This window comes from Tenrec ecaudatus, chromosome 8, assembly GCF_050624435.1.
Source record: "Tenrec ecaudatus isolate mTenEca1 chromosome 8, mTenEca1.hap1, whole genome shotgun sequence".
Classification (NCBI taxonomy): Eukaryota; Metazoa; Chordata; class Mammalia; order Afrosoricida; family Tenrecidae; genus Tenrec; species Tenrec ecaudatus.
In genome coordinates, this window is record NC_134537.1 from 62482818 (window position 1) to 62496341 (window position 13524).

Sequence of the window (13524 nt, forward strand, 5' to 3'; positions counted from 1 at the left end):
AGGTTCAGTATCCCATAAAGCATTCCCATAGCATGCTGTATTTCCTTCATTATACTACATAATGTATTGCCTCTACATAGCTTCACCTCCCACTAAACTATAATATCTGTGACTATAGGGTATAATATATCTTTTACTAGTGAGATCCTTTAAGATTAGGAAAATGCTTAGCACAATGCAAGAGTTCAGTAAATACTAGTTAAATGAATTTATACTGAATACAATCTGACTTTTTCAGAGATATAATTGTGCAGGATAAAACAAACCCAGCACAAATCCACTGGTACTGAGTGGATTCCAACTCAAAGTGATCCTAGGTAGGGTATCTAAGATTATAAACTGTTAGGGGGGAGTAGACTATCTCACCTTTTTCCCTCAGGGCAGCTGATAGGTATAAACCAATGACCTTGCAGTTAGTAGCATTCAAGTACAGAACAAATCACAGAAGACCAGGAATTCAAGCTGAGGTTATTATCAGAAATTGGAGAGAGGAAAATGTTACACTGCTCAATGTTCTGAAGCTGCAGAATAACATTCAAAAGGTGTTTTCAAGGAAAACTACAGTGAGGAAATATATTAACCGTACATGATAAAAGTCTGGACTGTTACAGGAATAGAAAGAAGAAACAAAGACTTTAAGTAATGGACAATGTGTAGGAGAAAAGGAAGGAAAAAGTTCAAAAATCAGGACCACTGTCTTATAGGGAGTAAGGATAACTCAAAGGATATCTCACAAACTGAAAAACTCACACAAGATGATAATTTTAAAAGAAACAGTCCTTTTATCACTCATAGTCATATCATATGTAAATACCATTTGTTTTACCTGCCAGGGGTAGAAAGTTCTGAACACTCCAGAAAAGGATCTGATATGTTTACTGAAAAACACCACACAAGGAGATTCTGTATCCCACATAGTGTAACACACAGGATGTCACACAAATAGGAAGGGGATGATTCAATAAGTATGATGTTCTTGGGTGATGTTGCCTCAAATTTTGATTCATAGTGGCCCCATGTGACAAAGCAGAACTGCTCCATATGGTTTTTAAGATAGTAATCCTTATGGAAGGAACCTTTGTGGCATATTGGTTATGCACTAGGCTGCTTACCACAAGGTCAGCAGTTTGAAACCATCAGCTATGCCACAGGAGAAAGATGGAGGGGGCAATTGTACCCTGTCCTATAGGGTTGCTATGAGTCAGCATTGACTCAATGCTGTTTGTTTGCTTGCTTTGGCACTCCTTTGGAAGCAGATTGCTATACTTGGGGAGTCTTTGGTTTGGTTCAAAGCACCACCAAATTTTTGTTTACTAGCCAAATGTTTGACCCCTGAGCCTCAGGGTTCTTTCTTAAATATGATGGACAGAGGCAAATGAGGATACAGAGGCCAATGATAGTTCCATTTAATTAGCATAGGCTGCAATAATAGAAAACTACTCAACCTTATGCATTGCTTTAGAAAAGCAATAGTACCATTTAGAGGCAGTTATTTCAGAAGTAGAAGATGGTGTGCTGATTTCATTTTCTTTCTAAATAGCTATTCAATCACAGGTTGAAACAATAACTGCAACAATAGGCTCAAATATACAAATAATTATGAGGATGGGGCAAAACCAAGCCAACATTTTGTTGTTATACCTACATGGAGACTTCGAAAAGTTTGGGAAATTTTCATTATCTTTCATTTCTACTTTTTCCACAAACTTTTTGAATCTGCCTGAGTCAGACCAATTGGAGAGCAAGTATGATGACAACATGGCATTTTCCATTACTGAAATGCAAAATGCATTGTTTTTACATTTTAAGTTAGACTAGACCCAGGCACATTGTAGAAGCTCATTAAATTGTACACTACCAAGAAAATATGATATGTAAAACTGACTACTGACTACTCCTTGAATTTGTACATGTATAAAATTGACACCAAAATATGTTTTCTAGTGCTCTAGGTTTGCTTCTATTTCAGTGTTCTTATAGTGATCCTGTGTTTATTCCTTGTGATATCAAAATTGGACCAGCATTAGGGAAATAAGATTTTCCAGAGACAGTCAAAAAAAGAACATGAGTTCAACATGAGGAATGTTTCCAGAGAAGTATCAAGAATATTTAGTCCAGGAAGCAGAACAATATGGTGTTTCCAAACAAAAAATGAAAAAGAATCTGAGGAAATCCTGAAGATGAAGTGGGACACCATGAAGCAAAATAACATTCGAATTATTGGGATGCCTAAATAGGAAGAATCAAATAAATCTATAGTTACAATAGTAAGGGAATTCCTGGAAGAAAAAAACTTCCCCAATATCACAAGAGACAATAACCATTCAGGCATCAGAGAGCACTTAACAGATTGAATTCAAAAAAAGAAAAACCACCCTAAGGAATATTGTAGTCAAATTACCCAATTTAAAGGAAAAGGATACAATTATGAGAACAACTAGAGAGGAAAAAAGAAGTCACATAAAAAATAAGCTCACACCTCTCTGCAAAGACCAGGCAGTAAAAAAGAAACTGGAGCAACATATTCTGAATGTTGATAGAGAAACAACTGCAACCCAGGAATCCTCTCTCTGGCAAATATTTCCATTAAATTTGAAGGAGAAATAAAGTTTTCCCAAAAAAGGTATATTTAGACAATTATAAAAACAAACCAGTATTTAAATTTAATTGCACTGAATGTCAAGGGACTAATAAATGCACCAATCAAAGGACAGGGTATTAGACTAGATTAGACACAAAATCTATCATCAATGTGCTGCCTGCAAGAGACACATCTCATTCTTACATACAAAAACAGACTGAGAGTGAAAGGTTGGCAAAAAATTTTCCAAGCTAATGGTGATAAAAAAAGAGGCAGTTATGGCAATATTAATCTGACAAAATAAAACTTCAAGGTACAAGAAAGAATGAGACAAGAATGGGCATTACATAAAGCTCAAGGGATCAACAGACCAAGAACTCGTAACTATAATAAACATACATGAACCACATGAAAGTCCTGTGAAATTCATCAAGCAAATCCTCAAACAGAATGAAAACAGAAATCATCAAATCAACAATTATAGTAGGTGATTTCAATATACCATTTTCAAAGAAAGATAAACAGGTAAGAAACCCAATTAAAAAAATGGAAGAATTGAATGAAATTATTGAACCATTGGACATTTATAGAGTGTTCCAAACATCAATGAAAAAAAATAGACATTCTTCTCCAATATACATGGCTCATATTCTAAAATAGACTCTATGCTAGGACAAAAGCAATTTTGAGAAAATTCACATATATTTAGGGAACATTCAAACCACCTTTACAGAGCACAGTACAATAAAGATGGAAATCAACCATATAATAACAAACAGTTATCAGAGGTCATTTTATTGCAATAAATGAACACATGAAAAAAGAGGAGAATCTGGTTCAGCACCTTAACACAGCACCTCCAACAACTAGAATAGAGTCAACAAAATAATCCTTCTAACAGCAAATCATAAAAATTAGAGCAGAACTAAATGAACTGGAAAACAGAAATGCAAAGGAAAATATCAACAAAGCGCAAAGTTGGTTCTTTGATAGATCAACAAAATTGACAAGCAGCTAGCAAATTTAACAAAGGACAGGAGCAGATGTCAATATCTTGTATTAGGGATGAACAAGCTAAGTAAGTCACAGCAGACTCTAATGAAATAAAAAGATTAATAACACAGTACCACAAAAGACTTTTCCAACAAAGTCAATAATTTGAAGGATGTGGTGGTTACACAATTTCATACACATTCAACTTGATAAAAGAAAGAAGGGGTAGAGTTTAGCTTGTTGAGCAGGTCACAGGCTGGTGATCCTTCCTTCTGCGCATGGCCTTCTCATGAGGATTCTGGCATTTCCCTTCTTCCTCCCTGGAGGTGAGACACACATCCTCTCTCTGCTACACATTGCTGTTGACAAGTCACATTAAGCCACGCTGATGGTAGCCAGAGCAGCCCTGGATTCATCGACTGCCATTAGATTTACAAGATTTTCCAGCTACCGGCCTGTGATCTTCCTGCATTCAGCAACATTGCATGTGTTGCAGGAGTCTGAAGAGGAATTCAATGGCTAATATCGAACTTAAGGACTTGATCTGTAAAGGACAAGTCCCTGGATTTGTTTCTCTAGTCAACCTGGCCTAATACAAAGAACATGGACAAATATTTAGAAGATCAACCACTCCCCAGATTAACACATGTGGACATGAAGAACTTGGACAAAGGTAAAGCAAAATAAGAAATAGATGAGGTCATCAAGAAACTCCAGATCCAGATGTTTTCACATAAGAATTCCATCAAGTATTCAAAGAGCTGACACCAATCTTACGAAATCTCTTTCAGAATATAGAAAGCGACAGCAGAATCACACATTCTATGAAGTCAGTATAACAACTGTTCCAAAAACAGGGTCAAGACCCCACAAGTATAGAGAACTCTAGACCGCTATTATGAACTCAGATGCAAAAATTCTTAACAAAATCCTGGCTAATAGAACCCAACAACATATAAAAAAAATGTTACAAAATGACCAAGTGGGATTCATATCAGGGATACAAGGATAATTGTTGAACATTCAAAAAACAAATCCATAGAAAAACAAAAAAGGAGAACTGCTGGGAAGATGGCGACTGTGTAACACATACCAGAGGGACTCAGCAGATATCAGCCCAGGAGAGTTACTAAGATAGAAATTCAACACTGCTGGATCAGATCACAGGAGGAGCATCATGAAGATAAGTTGGCACAGATCATAAGGTTTTGAGGGGCTGGGGGGGGGGGTTGTCTTACCACAGTGGAGGCTGTCTAGGGTTTGACCTTAGCCCTGAAACTGTCTCAGCAGGCGAAGGGACCATTTGGAGGTGGCACAGGGGCTTTATCTCAACAAAGTCACAGCTTGCTGCTGCCTCAGGGCAGGGATTGGAGCTTAGATATATTGTTATTTTTGTTTCCCTCTCTTTTCTCCAGCCCCCATCCCCCACCAGTCTCGGCAAGCTTAGTTTTTTATTTTGTTATATTTTCCCCCTTTGTCTCTTCCCTGTCTCTCACACACCAATGCCAACCTCCAGACTACTCCCCTTAACCTAGGGCATTTATGCCTGTCCAGCACCCAGTTATGTGAGCTCCTCCCAGTGCAGCATAGCCTGAGCTTAGAAAGTCTGCCTGACCTCCAGCAGGGGATATTCCGTCCAACCTCTTCCCGGGGATTTCCTGCCAGGGGGAGCTCCTACTTGTCCTCTGTGGGCCCATGTAACTGAGGGAATTTCCTCTTGCTTACCTTAGTGCGTAACACCTAACTCAGCTCGGCCAACACTCACTGCTGCAGGAACCTCTGCCCAACCTCTGCCCACCACTCGCGGTGTACTACACCAAAGCAGGCAACCCACTAGCCTTCTGGGGTATTCCCCATCAGAGTGAAGCCACAGGAGGATAAAGTGGTAGGGTAATTTCATAATGAATTTAGCTGTATGCAGTTCAAAGAAGCATTTCTATGAGTCTCCCAGAGAGAGCCAGTGCTACTGGACTCCCTGGAAAATGTCACCTGGCTCCTCTAAAACAACGCAATGCAAATAGCAATTAGCCCCAACGACCTCAACGAAAAAAGAGAAATAAAAGGCAATGGCCGAAGATGTCCTGACCCTAAAAGTGTGCATAGAAGAGGCAGGCATTGATCTGCCACAGAAAGACATTTTCAGCATGCTGTTTGGAGTAATACAGGATGTGAGGGAAACAATACAGAAAATGGATAAAATGATAGAGGAGATAAAGTTCACACACCAAAAGGAAATACAAGAGATTAGGGAGGAGATAAAAAAAACAGTAGCAGACTTATGGACCTTGAGAGTAAACCGGAGGAAGCAGAGAACTGCAACAAAGCCCACATGGAAGAAGCACATCAGCAGGTGTGATCACGAAGGGTCGAAGGGACCAGGTATCAAGCACCAAAAGAAAAAAAAAAATCTTATCATCTTGAATGAGGGGGAGTGAGTGCGCGATGGGGCCCAATGCCCATCTGTAGACAACTGGATATCCATTGCAGAGAAGTAGTGGGGAGATGAGTCACTCAGGGTGTAGTGTGGCATTGATGAAATTCACAAATTTTCTCTAGTTCGTAAACGCTTCTTCCTCCCCACTATCATGCTCCCAATTCTACCTTACAAACCTGGTTAGACCAGAGGACGCAGTGGTGCAGCTAGGAACCGGAAACATAGGGAATCCAGGACAGGTAAACCCGTCAGGACCAGTGGTGATACTGGGAGGGGGGAGGGAATGGAGGGTAGAAAGGTGGAACCGATTACAAGGATCTACATATAACCTCCTCCCTGGGGGATGGACAACAGAAAAGTGGGTGGAGAGAGATGTCGGGCAGTGTAAGATATGATAAAATAATAATTTACAAATTATCAAGGGTTCATGAGCAAGGCGGGAGAGCAGGGATGAAGGGGGGAAAAAAAAGAAAAAATAAGGAGCTGATTCCAGGAGCCCAAGTGGAAAGCGAGCATTTTGAGAATGATGAGGGCAAAGAATGTATCAGTGTGCTTGACACAATTGATGTATGTGTGGATTGTGCTAAGAGTTGTATGAGCCCCAATAAAATGATTAAAAGAAGAAGAAGAAGTCATCTGCAAGAATAGTGAGAGAATTCTTGGAGGAAAGCTTCCCCAGCTTAATGAATAAAAACCAGGAGGCTTAAAGAACACCAGCTAGATTGAATCCCAAGAAGTCACCAAGGCACATAATAGTTCAACCATCCAACTTTGAGGAATTGGAGAAAACCCTGAGAGCAGCTAGGGAAAAACAAGCAATCACATATAAAGGATCCCAAATAAGAATATATTGAGACCTATCAGCAGACACTATGAAGAAAAGGAGAGAGTGAAGTAATATATTCCAAAAATTGAAGGAAAATAACACAAAACCAAGAATACTCCTGCCACATGACTGGGGGAGTCCCAGATCATCCTCAAGGGTCTCACATGGTTGAGGGAATTTTCTGCCACCTGCCGCAATTCTTCAAATAGCCTAAAGCAGCTCTGCCAACCATCTCCAGTGCTCCATACTGCTGTGGGAACCTCTGCGCAACCTACGAGGCAATCTTGATGACTAGGACAATTCCGCCCTCTATTCATGGTGCTCGATACCAAAGTGGGCACACCCACTCGTCCTCTGAGGTACGCCAGTTGTAGTAGGCACTCAGGCACTCCCTCTAAGGCACTCCAAGGTGCTGTGGCCAACACCACGACAACTTCCTATGAGACCATCCAGTGCAGGTAATCTTCGAGGCTCTACAACCACCCATCCAGGGTACCCTGAGAGCACTAGCCAAGTTGTCCTCCAAATAACAGAATACTGGATGGCTAAGATAAGATTGAAACCACAGGAGGATGAAGCAGTAGTCTGACCTCTCAGTGCAGTTCTAAGAAGCTTTCCTAGGAGTCTTAAATCAAAGGGCCAACAATGAGGGAATTGGGAAAACCTGAGAACTTTGGCACAGAAATATATAGGCTATCAGAAATAGGGAAGGACACAAACACAGAGGAGGTACAAAAATCTCAAGTGGGATATACTGAAGATAAAACACCTGTGTATATTGATAGAATTCACCAAGAGACTAATAAGAGTGTCCACAGACTGGGAAACATCTTTAGCAATGACACATCAGACAAAGGCCTTATTATGAAAATATACAATACTCTGGTAGCTTCCAAAATGAAAAAAAAAATACTAATTTTCCATTGAGGAGATGGGCAAAGGACCTGAACAGAGGTTTCACAGGTACAGAAATCCAAATAGCCAATAAACATATTAGAAAATGTTCCTGATCACTAGCCATAAGAGATATGCAAATTTAAACAACTATGACATACTACCTAACACCCTCAAAGATGGCCCAATTAAAAAAAAAATCAGAAAGTAACAAGTGTTGGAGGGGTTGTGATAAGATAGGAACTCTTGTCCACTGCTGGTGGACTTGTAAGTATGTATAGCCACTATGGAAATCGATCTGGCCATTTCTAAAACTGATGGAAATTGAGCTACAGTAGGACTCAGCAACCCCCCTACTGGGCATATACCCAGAAGAAGCAAGGAACAAACCATGGCCAGACATCTGTGCTCCAATGTTCATCGCGACGCAATTCACAATTGCAAGGAGTTGGAAACAACCCAAATTTACATCAACAAACGAATGGGTTTAAAAACCTGGTATATACATACAATAGAGTAATATGCATCCCGAGGAAGCTGTGATACGTACATGATGTACACTGCACCAGGGGAAGAGCTTACACTAAGAGAAGTAAGTCAAGCACAAAAGGACAAGTACAACATAAGTCCACTGAGGTAAACTTAAAAAATGCAAAAGGGGCATAGCGGAAAAGCTACTATATACATAGATTCCTGGGGTGAAATCCAGGTTCTATGGCAGGGGCCAGATCCAATCCAGGGATACATATGGCAGCCACAATAAAGGAGGGGGGAAAAAAAGACATGGGTAGTCGGGGAAGAGGGCACTAATCTACCCAAAGTGACGGTATTGTCTATATCTCCACAGGAGAGGGAGAGAGGGACCAGACTTCAAATCAGTGTACCAACTTGGTGCACCAACACATGAATCCAACATACCGGTATGAAACATGGAACCAATAGAGGTCTGTGTGCTGGCCCCAATACCAAGTATGTGGACACTCCCCCTCCCCGCCACCATCACCACTACTACCAGAAGAAAATACTTCAGACAACAGCATTGAAGCTATAGCTCAGGGAAAAGGGGAGGTCTGACCAGAGCACACAGGAGTAAACGAGGAGGAAAGGAGACAGATTGGAACACATCCTGGTCCACCAAGCCCCAAGGTCGATATTCCTGCTCGGAGCAGCCAATGCAGAGAGAGGACTATATAGCCGTCCCTATCACAAAACAACGTTCTTCACTGACCCACAGCACTATGGGAGACACTGGAGATACAGTGTGGAAATTGTGTGCCTGATTTGACCCCACCACACAGGGGCAAAATACTAAGGGCATGCAACAGAGCAGCAAGGCAAGCAAAGCAATGAAGTCCCCAGGTAATATCAAAAATAGACTTTGGGGCCAAGGTGTTGCACCCATCAGATTCAACGGGACAACACTCTTAAAGGTCAACAAACATAGCTGGAACTATTTATAGGCTTTTCTTATGTTTTTGTCATTGGTTTTGTTGTTATTTTCCTTTGTTGCATTGTCTTGTTTTTGTGCTTATTATTGTCTCTGCACATCTATTTAGATAAGATAGGGAGGATAAACAATTGAGAAGAGAAAACACGGGCCAACGGTTCCAGGGGGACATGGGAGAAAGGAAGTGGGGAGTGAACTAACCCAGGGACAAGGGAACAATAAGTGATCTAAAATCAATGGCGAAGAGGGTATAGGCTGCCTAATGGGGCTACATCAAGGGTAATAATGTAACAGAGAACAATTACTGAAACCCAAATGAAGGCCAAACGTGATAGTGGGACAAGAGGAAAGTAAAAGGAAATAGAGGAAAGACCTAGAATGCAAAGGACATGTATAGAGGTCTAAACACAGGCAATTACATATGAAAATATATTTATAAATAATCTGGAAATAGATTTATGTACGTATATTTATAGGTTAAGTATTAAAGTAGCAGATGGACATTGGGCCTCTACTCATGGACTTCCTCAACACAAGAATACTTTGTTCTAATAACCCAGCATTCTGTGATGCTCACCATCTCTGACAGATGGCTGAAGACAAAATGAGTGCATAAATAAATTTGGTGAAGAAAGCTGATGATGCCTGGCTATCAAAAGATATAGCGCCTAGGGTCTTAAAGCCTTGAAGATTAAAAAAAAAAAAAAAGGCCATCTAGAGGAAAAGCACAAAGCCCACATGGAAGAAGCACACCAGCATGTGTGATAATGAGGTATCGATGGGATCAGGTATCAGGCATCAAAGACCCAGAATACAAAATCACATCAATGAGAATGAGCAGGAGTATGCAGTGGAGATCCAAAGCCCATCTACAGATAATTGGACATCCCATTACAGAAGGGTCACAAGGAAGAGGGGAGCCAGTGAAGGTGCAGTATCACACCAAGGAAACATACAACTTCCTCCTAGTTCTTTAATGCTTCCTCCTACCCCACTATCATGAACCCAATTCTACTTTACAAACCCAGTTAGACCAGAGCATGTACAATGGTACAGATAAAGAGCTGGAAATATAGGACAGATAAAGCCGCCAGGACCAATAATGAAAGTGGCGATACCAGGAGGGTAAGGGGAATGTGGGAGGAGAAAGGGGGAACTGATCACAATGAGCTACATATAACCCCCTTCCAGAGGGATGGACAACAGAAGGGTTCATGGGTGGGGGCGGAATGAGCTGATACCAAGAGCTCAAGTAGAATGCAAATAATGAAGGCAACACATGTACAAATGTACTTGACAAAATAGATGTATGTATGAATGTGAAGAGCTGTAGGAGCCCCCAATAAAATAATTTGAAAAAATAAACACATAAAATAAAATACAAAAACTCTTGTCAACAACAACCACCAAAAAAAGAGTGAAAAGAGAGCCCACAGACTTGGAGGGAAATATTAATGACTTAAAAAAGGACTAATTACTAAAATCTACAGTATTTTATAAGCCTACAATAAGAAAAACTAATAAACCTCTGAGAAGGTGGGCAAAGCCCCTTAACAGACGATTCACAAAGGATGACATTCGAATGGCTAATAAATACATAAGGAAATGCTCCCATCCACTAGGAAATGTAAGTCAAAATAACCAAGAGATACCATCTAATACCTGTAACTAGCTCAATCTTAAAACACTGAGAACAAATGCTGGCGAGGGTGTGTGGTGAGATCTGAAATCTTATCCACTGCTAGTGGGCTTGTTAAATACATGTAGCTACTGTGGAAGGCAATATGGCAATACCTAAAACTGATGGCAACTGAAATACCGTGTAATTCAGCAGTATCATTACTTGGCATATAGCCCAAAGAAGTAAGAAATAGATCACAAAAATCATTTGTTCTCCCATGCTCATTGCAGTACAGGCAACAATAACAAGCAGCTGGAAACAGCCTAGATACCCTTTACTAGAAGACTAGATAAAAACAAAATTCAAATATACACACAACGAAACACTATGCATCCCTGAAAAAGAGCAGTGAAACCATGAAATACCTCAGGATGTGAATGGATCAAGAAGACATTTTGCTGAGTGAAGTTAGTCAATCACAGAAGACAACGACTGTATGAGTTCTCTGCTATACGGACAAGCTGCACAACAGGCACAAGCTTAGTCCTGTAAGGCAAACAGTTTTCTGGCTGGGGGCCAGATAGTCTGGGAAAGTGTATGACTGGTGTCAATGAACCACACACCATCCACTCTAGGTAAGTTCTACAGAATGGCTGCCATGTAGATCTATGGTGAGGTACCCCCACACAGGCAGACAGCCCTACCAGATGGCTGAGGGATAATGATGGGGAAAAAAACTCAGCAGAGCAGAAAGGGAGAAAAATACATCTGGTGGTACACAAAGTCATGTCTGTTGGTAGGAAAAGAGAGAGGACTAACCTCCAGTTAAAGGAAGAATGACTGGAAATGCTTTTGGAATACTAGGGGGGAATTTCTTTGGTGGCATGCACTCAATGGGCCAACCTGACCTGGGCTTCTAAATCCCAGAGCTACAAGGCACAGGGCATGTTCCTGTCATTGCATCAGTGAGATCCCATGCAGGAACTGCACTGTGTGATCTGGACTCTCAGGAAATACATGATGTCAGGAAATTGAAGAGAGCTGTGCCAAGATTCGTGAACCGTTGGTGGGTGAACACGTCTTGCTACATCACTGCCTTATATGCTGGATTAACGAATGTATTATGCCAGCAAACCTGTGCTGGACACTCTGCTTTGCACTGTTTATCTTTGTTCATATTAATGTATCTTTTAGAGATGTTATATTATTGGGGACCACCTCTTGAAACTGTGTTCTATATTTTTTGTTTTCTAGTAAGTGAAACACAGAATTGATGAACCTATATGTGAATAGCACGTACAATAAAGTGTTTTGGTTTTTTGGGGGGGGGAGTTTGGGGGGGAGAGGCAGTGGTGGTGGGAGGGACTAAAAGGGAAATGATGTCAAGTAGTCTAGGAAGAAAAAGTGTGTGTGGAAACAGATTGATTGTGAAAGTAATTGTACAATTCTACTTGATGTGATTGAACGATGAATGATGACGTATGTATTAGCTCCCAAGAAATAATTGGAAAAAAATAAAACAAAACAAAACAAACCAGATCCTGGAATGGGTTCTAGCTCCAAATAAAGAACAATTCGTTTTTACATCATGGCCCTGCCCGATTCTTGCTGTCAGGAAGGGAACGCAGAATATATGGGTGCTATAGCAAAATGTGGTGAAGAAATTAGATTGTATCTGGTTATCAGATAAAATAGTGTCTGAGGTCTTACAGGCTTCTTTCCAAACATGCAGCCATCTAAGCAAGATAGCAACTAAGTCCACATGGAAGAAGCATACCATCATTAGACACCAAAAGATCGTAATTTTATCATCTGAAACTGAAGGAGGGATTAGTATCAGGCTTAAAGTGTGAGCATCTGGTTTGTAGAAAGCTATGGATGACAGGGGGGGTCCAAGATTCATTTGTGGGATCTACATAGGAAACAAGTTTCTGGTGAATGCCTATCCACAACTGAGCGATGGGAGGAAAGGAGTTACTAAACAGAAGCCATTGGAGAGGTGAGTATAGATGATCAAAGGCACAAATCTTGAACAGTTAAAGCTTGTTAGTTGACATTCCCTCTGACGCATGCTGGACTTGAGCTGGGTTCAGTATTTCCGTTTTGTTTGGGCTCATTCCTATATGGGTCTATCTCAGAGGCGCTGTATCAGCACAAGTCACCCGCTTCAAGTTGTCTTATATATTTTTCTGTGTTTCAGTATATGAAACTCAGATAGATGAACCTAAAGGGACAGCAAGCAGAAGGGTTTCGAGGGGTAGGGGCTACAGTGGCAGTGTGGGTGGAGGTGGAGGGTAAAAGGAAGACGATGTCAAGGGGTCCAAGAAAAAAAGAATGTTTGGAAACTGATTGTGGTAGCAATTGTACAATTCTGCTTGGCCTGATTGAACGATGGAATGATGTACGTACTAATTCCCAATTAATTAAAAAAGATCATTGTTGGACTATGCTGCTAAACAGATTTTTTTGTTGTTTTAAAAACCAGATTGTTCAGCCTCCATAGAGACTGTCAAAAATTGTCAATGTCAACTATATTTTATGTCATCACAGCAGGGTATTGGGAAAAATTTTCAATTACCAATAATGTGCCTCAGATGAACCTCATTGCCTACGATACTGTCACTGTGCAAAGCTAAAACAGAGTCTTAAAGAAAGCAAAAGCACAAAGAAACAAATTAGTAGATTAGGAAATTTTTAAAAAAGGAACTCACATGCGAACTGAAAATAT

General features: G+C 40.6%; 1 protein-coding gene and 1 non-coding gene across 5 annotated transcripts in view; both read right to left on the bottom strand.

The window, feature by feature from the left end:
• MTR (5-methyltetrahydrofolate-homocysteine methyltransferase) overlaps positions 1-13524 on the bottom strand; it is a 190293-nt gene that overhangs the window by 51253 nt on the left and 125516 nt on the right. The gene's annotated exons all lie outside the window — the stretch shown is intronic.
• LOC142455667 (U4 spliceosomal RNA) lies at positions 13291-13430 on the bottom strand. Its single transcript, XR_012785824.1, has one exon. It is a non-coding gene; the product is annotated as a U4 spliceosomal RNA (small nuclear RNA).